The sequence below is a fragment of the Myotis brandtii genome, unplaced genomic scaffold (assembly GCF_000412655.1).
Source record: "Myotis brandtii unplaced genomic scaffold, ASM41265v1 scaffold5, whole genome shotgun sequence".
Taxonomy (NCBI): domain Eukaryota; kingdom Metazoa; phylum Chordata; class Mammalia; order Chiroptera; family Vespertilionidae; genus Myotis; species Myotis brandtii.
Genome location: NW_005369060.1, coordinates 1,816,118 through 1,823,951, shown reverse-complemented (window position 1 = coordinate 1,823,951; position 7,834 = coordinate 1,816,118). Strand labels below are relative to the sequence as shown.

The window sequence follows — 7,834 nt, the reverse complement described above, 5'->3', positions numbered from 1 at the left end:
CCCCACCCCCCGCCCCCCCTCCCCACCCCCTGTCCTCATCCATAGGTGCACGATTTTTGTCCAGTTTCTTCCCGCATCTCCCATTCCCCTTTCCCCGCCAAGAATAGTCAGTCCATTCCCTTTCTATGTCCCTGATTCATTATAATCACCAGTTCATTCTGTACATCAGATTATTTATTCACTTGATTCTTAGATTCACTCGTTGATAGATGCATGTTTGTTGTTCACAATTTGTATCTTTACCTTTTTCTTCTTCCTCTTCTTAAAGGATACCTTTCAGCATTTCGTATAATACTGGTTTAGTGGTGATGAACTCCTTTAGCTTTTCCTTATCTGTGAAGCTCTTTATCTGACCTTCAATTCTGAATGATAGCTTTGCTGGATAAAGTAATCTTGGTTGTAGGTTCTTGGTATTCATCACTTTGAATATTTCTTGCCATTCCCTTCTGGCCTGCAAAGTTTCTGTTGAGAAATCAGCTGACAGTCGTATGGGTATTCCCTTGTAGGTAATTGAGTCTCTTTCTCTTGCTGCTTTTAAGATTCTCTCTTTGTCTTTTGCTCTTGGCATTTTAATTATGATGTGTCTTGGTGTGGTCCTCTTTGGATTCCTTTTGTTTGGGGTTCTCTGCGCTTCTTGGACCTGTAAGTCCATTTCTTTCACCAGGTGGGGGAAGTTTTCTGCCATTATTTCTTCAAATAGGTTTTCAATATCTTGCTGTCTCTCATCTTCTGGCACCCCTATTATTCTGATGTTTGTACGCTTGAAGCTGTCCCAGAGGCTCCTTACACTATCTTCGTATTTTCGGATTCTTTTTTCATTTTGCTTTTCCGGTTGGGTGTTTTTTGCTTCTTCGCATTTCAAATCTTTGACTTGATTCTTGCGCTCCTCTGGTCTGCTATTGGGTGTCTGTATAATATTCTTTATTTCAGTCCGTGTATGCTTAATTTCTAGTTGGTTCTTTATCATAGCATCGAGGGTCTCATTAGTTTTCGTGACTCTCTCCTCAAGTTTATTGACAGCTTCTAGCACATTTTTGCAAGCCCTCAAAATTGCGTTTTTTAGCTCTATATCGTCCATTTCTGTCATGTTTTTTTGTCTCCGCATTTTTTATGCTTTCTTGGTGCACCCCCTAGTGGTCTTTGTGCGCAGTCTTGTTCTAGTTAAGCCTTGATTGTTGTAGTTAATACTAGAGGGATTTGACCACCAGGCTGACTGGCTGTGAGAATCAGCTGTGTCTGCTGCAGTGGGAGAACTTCTGTCCTCTGGGGAGGTGCTAATCTAGCCTTTGCCTGAGGCGATCCATGGCTCTGCGCAGGGCTTGGGCGGGGCGGGGCGGGATCAACAGGGCAGGGCGGGTGGAGGGAGCAGTTATGGCTGCTCTCAGTCCCGTTCCCAGAGGCTCTGCTTCTCAGAACCCCAGTACTCGCTGCAAACCTCGGAGAGAAAGCTTCCCTCACATTGCCAGACAATCCTGCTTCTCCCGTTTGAGTCTGAGTCCCTAGAGACTCGCCCGGATCTGGAGCTCAGAGTCTGAGACTCCCTCCTGATTGAAAACGACAACCGCGCCCTCAGCCACCAGCCCGCTTTGCGCGCGCACCTCCGCACCTTTATATTTTCCACACTGCGCCTCCTCTGAGCCTCGGTATGCTGTTGTCTTTCCTTCTAGTTGAAGAGTCTCTCCTCAGCCAGCCTTCCTGTGGTTCTGGGTGATGTCCGTTCCGTCTTTTAGTTGTATTTTTGAAGTGGTTGTTTGCGGCAGCAGTCTCCTGTGTTTACCTATGCCGCCATCTTGCTCGGAATCCGAAATTTAAAAACTTTAGTACGAAAATGTAAAATATATCAATAATTTTTATATTGATTACATGTTAATATATTTTTGTTAATTAGTCTAAATAAAATATAAACATATTAAAATTAATTTCTCCTGCTTTTTACTTTTTTAAAAAAAATATATTTTATTGACCTTTTTACAGAGAGGAAGAGAGAGGGATAGAGAGTTAGAAACATCGATGAGAGAGAAACATCGAGCAGCTGCCTCCTGCACACCCCCTACTGGGGATGTGCCAGCAACCAAGGTACATGCCCTTGACTGGAATCGAACCTGGGACCCTTCAGTCCGCAGGCCAACACTCTATCCACTGAGCCAAACCAGTTAGAGCTCTCCTGCTTTTTACTTTTTAAATGTAGCCTTTAGAAAGCTTAAATTATACATGTGGCTCACATTTGTGGCTCAAATTAAATTTTTGTCAGACAGTGTAGTCTTAGATGGTGAGCTCAAAGATTGGATTCACACCCTTTTTCCTTTCTCCCTTCCCTTCCCTTCCCTTCCTCTTCCTTTCTTCCTTTCCTTCCTTTCTATTTTGTTCTCCACCATGACCAGGGAAACCCTGTGCATAGTGGTATTTGATAATAGCACAATAAAAATTGAATGGTCAAAGTGATCAGAATTTTGAGAGAAAGATTATCTGAAATAATTTTATGGGGGTGAAAATTTAGCTGGCAATGAACAGAAGAAACTATTCTATTTAGACTTTCCATCTACTACTTTAGGGTCAGTCAGAATCTACAAAGCTCATCATACTTCCCCATCCTGTTTGTAAAGTTTGCTTGGGAAACATGTAAATATGAGTATAAAATAACTTCAACTCCCAACAAATATTATCCACTACAATTTCAAAATTATAGCTAAAGTTTCAAGGTCTAATTTGAACATAGCTATTATGATAGACTAGAGGCCTCATGCACAAATTCGTGCACGGGTGGGGTCCCTCAGACTGGCCAGTGATTGAGGCCTATCGGGGGACTGGCCAGCTGGGGGGAGGGACCCCAGGAGGTTAACTAGCCAGCCCCCCAATTGGGGCCTATTGAGGGGGAGGGCCCGGCCAGGCAGGGGGAGGGGCCATGGGAGGTTGGCTGCGGGAGCACACAGACCACCAGGGGGCAGCTCCTGCATTGAACGTCTGCCCTTTGGTGGTCAGTGCACATCATAGTGACTGGTCTACTGGTCGTTCCAGTCATAACAGTCACTTAAGCTTTCATATATATATATATTTATATATATATTATTTACTAGATCAAAATGTTTTATCAAATACTATTTGCTGCTGGGATTTATACAACTCTTTTAGTTTAATCAATGATGCAAATAAGTTTACTATCTTAGACTCTGGTCATTTTCCTAAACATCAAACAAAAACAAAAGTTTTCAACAAAAGAGAGACATAAAAGAATTATAAAGGTTTATCTTTTGACAAAATTATATAAACTAACAAAGTTCTTTCAAAAATTGCCACTTGTCAGCCCTGACTGGGTGCTCAGTTAATTGGAATGTCTTCCCCATGGGCCAAGGTTGTGGTTTGATTTCCAGTTAGGGCACATACAAGAAGCAACTAATGAATGCATAGATAAGTGGAACAATGATCAATTTCTCTCTCTCTCAAATCAATCAATAAAAATTCAAAAAATATTGTCATCTGTCAGATTTTTAAAAATGTATACCAAAATTCAGAATTGTTTTATTTTCTTTGTTTTCTATGAGGAAGAGTTGGTGCATTAGTCATTGATTTTACAGCTTCTAGGATAATTATAAAACAATGTTTAGAGAAAATAAGAAAGATAGAATTTTAGCATTCTCTGTTCAGCCTTCCCTGACAATTGTTCCACAACATATAATTTTCTCCAATGTGTTATACAAAAGGCCAAATATGGAGAAAATTGCACTAATTCATCAAAAGAATAACAAGCAGAAGCTTTCCTATTTCAATAATAACAAAAAAGGCATTAAAAATTTTCCAACTTCATTTTAAATACATTGGTTTAGTTTAGTTTAACTATGAACAAACACCTTTTCTCATAATTTTTAGAATTATTTTCTCTAATGACATTTCCCTATCTCTACAAAAAGAAGTATTTAGATACCAAAAGACATGAATACTATTTTGGGAATTTATTTTTGCCTATTAACTTTCCTTCTTTGCTAAAACACTTTTTTTAAATGACCTATTAAATATGAGCTTCAAATTGTTCCTTTGGGACTTTGCCTGAAGACAAGCTTTTGGACTAGTTTTGTCAAATCGTATCTGAAAAATCCTCACAACTGATGGCATTTTAAAAACAGACACTAAAAAAATAAATAGTCTTATTTTCTGGGTGAAGTCAATAAAGAAGGAAATGATGTTCTCGCTCTTTCCTCCCACCGTGGCGTCTGTGGTATTATTCTCTCACTTCTCAGTATTTCCTCCTTTAGGAGGGATTATATGTTTTATGATGGATGCAGTGTTAATGGTTTCCCTTGGCTAATTGTTCAGCTTTCTATGCCACTGGGACCAAATTAACAAGGTTGGTTCTCTGGATCTGTTCCTCACAGGGTGACAAATAAATCCATCCCTACAGTCCTTGTCTGTGACCACTCATTCTTCTCGCTGATCCCTCTACCCCATGGGAGAATATATTAGTTAGGACATATTAGGGTAAGCTGAAGTAACAAATTAAGCCCCTAACATTAGTAGTTTAATAAAATAAAGATTTTTTTTTTTTTCTCACAATTTAAGTCCAGTGAAGGTCAATAGTGATGGTGTGGGGTTCTGATCCACATAGTTGCTCAGAGACCCACTTTGGCTGAGCCACCATCACCTTGTAATACTTCCATTTCAAAATTTGGTTGGTTGCATGACTGTTCCAGCAGTGGAAGAACAAACTGGAGGGTTGTGTGTTGGCTTTTAATGCTTTGACTTAGAAGTGACACACATTCTTCTGCTCACTGCCCATTGGTCAGAAATAGTCCCCCAACCTTCATATGTAACCATCAGGGGCTGTCCATATAGAGGGGCATGTGGATATTTGGTGAACAATAAATGTCTCCAGTGTGATATTCCCTTTCAGTCATTAATAGCTTTTTCTCTCTTTACATATGTAGAATATTTCCTCAAAGGACACAAAGTTTCATCCAGTTATTGCATTAAGCTCAAAATAATACATATTGGTCTCTATTAGGTCTGAATGCACTAGAATCCTCTGAACTAAAAGATAAATATAATTCGAAGTAGTGTGAAATGGACAGGATAACTATTCAGAAATAGGAAAATGGAAGACATGGCAGTCACTGGTCTGTAGTGATTCTGAAATCCCCACTGGCAGACACTGGGAGGGCCCTCTATCCCTACCCTGGATCAGAAGAACATTCAGTGACTAGTCTTAGCTCCTCTGCAAAGCTTCTTTGCTTTTTTGTTCATTGTTCCACTGGCCCTGACTGTGCCCCTTGTGGGGTTCATCTTTTTCTTTATCTTCTTTGTCCAATTCTGAAGCAGACATTGAATAATATTAACTTTTTAGAGAGTATGTGGCTTTTGAAGACTAATTCCTATCCCTTGAAGTTTGGAAGCCTGAGTCAGTTTATATCACTAATAGTCACAAGTTTGCAGTTTTCTTGGTACAACTCTCTCTCTCTCTTTCTCTAGGGTTGGTAGAGCCAGTTGAGACTTTATTTTGGAAAAAACACTTGATTTGGCTTTTAGTTGGGGGCATGGGTAAGAGGCAGTCCCCAGACAGTAAACTCCCTCACCCCGAGGGCGAGTTGAAGATTGGGGCTGAGCCTCAGGCAGGTCTCCTGTGTCCACTGCTCCTCTGCAAGGCTCCTTTCGCACAGGCTCGAGGACAGGAGGGTCTGCAGTAGTCTTTCATGTGAATAAGACATCAGACTCAGAAACCAGCTTCCCTTGGAGGGTCTCAATCTCCTTCACAACCACTGTCTTGGAGGAGCTGGTGCTGGTGTAGCTGAAGGAGTCATACCCCTGTCAGAACCCAAGTTGGCCTGGAAGCCCAGTCCATAGTTGAGGTTCCCGTAAGTTGGGCTCAGCACTCCTGAGTAGCCGCTGGTGGTCTTGGTATGGATACTCATGTTCTGCGTCCCAGACTCCAACTCCCTCCGGTTCTCCTCGCCCTCCGGCAGCTGTAGTAGGTGGCAATCTCCATGTCTAGGGTCAGCTTGAGATTCATGAGTTCCTGATACTCACATAGCTGCTGGGCCATGTCCTGCTTGGCAGCCCTCAGAGTGGCTTCCAGCTCAACCACTTTGGCCTGAGCTCCCCACACTTGGCATCAGCAAAGGTGGCCTTCAGAGAGGCCCCCTGGCCTTTGAGGCCCTCAATCTCAGCTTGGAGTGGGCTGATGTTTCAGTTCCTTTCAGAAATCTCAGTCTTCCTGTGATGCAGGTCATCCCAGTGCTGCCCAGCCAACGTCTGCAGCTTCTTATATTTGACCTGGTACATGGTCTCGGCCTTGGCCTGGCTGCAGTTGGCGATCTTGACAGGACCTTGACCTCAGCAACGATGCCATCCAGGTCCAGGGTGTGTGTGGTTGTTGTCCATGGACAGCACCACAGACATGTCAGAGATTTGGACCTGCAGCTCACAAATCTCTTCTTCATACAGCTGCCTGTAGAAGTTGTTCTCAACAGTCAGTCCTTCCAGGTGGGATCCAGCTCTACCTTGTTCATGTAAGCTTCATCCACATCCATCTTGATGAGGACAAATTCATTGTCAATCTCTGTGCTCTTGGTGATCTCATCCTCATACTTATTCTTCAAGTACTCCACCAGCCCCTGCATATTGCCAAACTCTGCCTCGAGCCTCAATTTCTCAGCTGCCGTGGAAGGTTGTTGATGTAGCTCTGGATATGTTGTCCATGTTACTGTGAGTCATCTTCTGCTGCTGCAGGAGGTTCCACTTGATCTTCAGAATCTTATCCTTCCGCTCCAGGCTCCGCACCTTATCAATAAAGGAGGCAAACTTGTTGAGGCTCTTGATCTGCTCCTTCTCCTGGTTGCACATGGACTGAATGTTGGGGTCCACCTCCAGCTTCAGGGGACTCAGCATGCTTTGTTTCACTTGGACAACTGTGATGCTCCCTGCTCCCAGCCCCGCCATAGCCCCTGTTCAGATTCATGTTGGTGCCCAGGCCAATCCGGTAGCCACGCCCACCCAGAAAAAGGCCAAGGAGCCGATGCAGGTGCAGGGCCCACTTGAGTAGGAGTGGCTGCTGAAGGCCTGGGGGCCAGGGATAGACACCCGTAGGTTTTCTGGGTCTCCCTTATGGAGATGGTGGAGGTTGGAATGGAGGCAAGGGGGCCAAACCAAGCAGAGATTTGAGGAGACAAAAAGCTGCTTGGTAAAACTCTCTTGAACACTTAATAAACTTGTATTTAAATGGAGTCAGTGATATAATCTGGTAATTGAACAGACAGTTATGTTTGGGACTTTTCTGCTATATTTCTTTGCTTTTCTTTCCTCACATATTCATCACAAACTCTCTTTTACTTGAATTAATGATAGTAAATACATTGAATCCATCTAGAACAATAAATACTTTTATACTTTTAATCTGCTATTCCCCTGAAGCATTTCAATCCATCCATAGGTTTTATTGAGCTTTATTTGCTCAGTTTTTAATCTTTTACAGTTTAGGTTTTAAAAGCAATTGGCTTATATAACCAACTAGAGGCCTGATGCACAAAATTCCTGCAAGAGTAGGCCTTCCTTCCCCCGGCTGCCAGCACCGGTTTCCCTCCGGCACCCAGGACCCAGGCTTCCCTCGAAGCCCTGGCTAATTAGCATATTATGCTTTTATTATTATAGACTAGGGGCCCGGTGCACAAAAATTTGTGCACTGGGGAGGGGGTTCCCTCAGCCCAGCTTGCCCCCTATCACATACTGGGAGCCCTAGGGGATGTCCTACTACCTGCTCCCTGCTCCCTTGGGGAGTGGGCCTAAGCCACAGTCTGGCCACCCTTTGTGGGAGTCGAACGGGCTGATCAGGGGAAGGCACCAGCCCCATCAC

The 7,834-nt window shown here is 43.2% G+C and overlaps 1 pseudogene; it reads right to left on the bottom strand.

Moving 5' to 3' along the window:
- Positions 1-5,676: 5,676 nt before the first annotated feature.
- LOC102251054 overlaps positions 5,677-7,834 on the bottom strand; it is a 2,812-nt pseudogene continuing 654 nt past the window's right edge.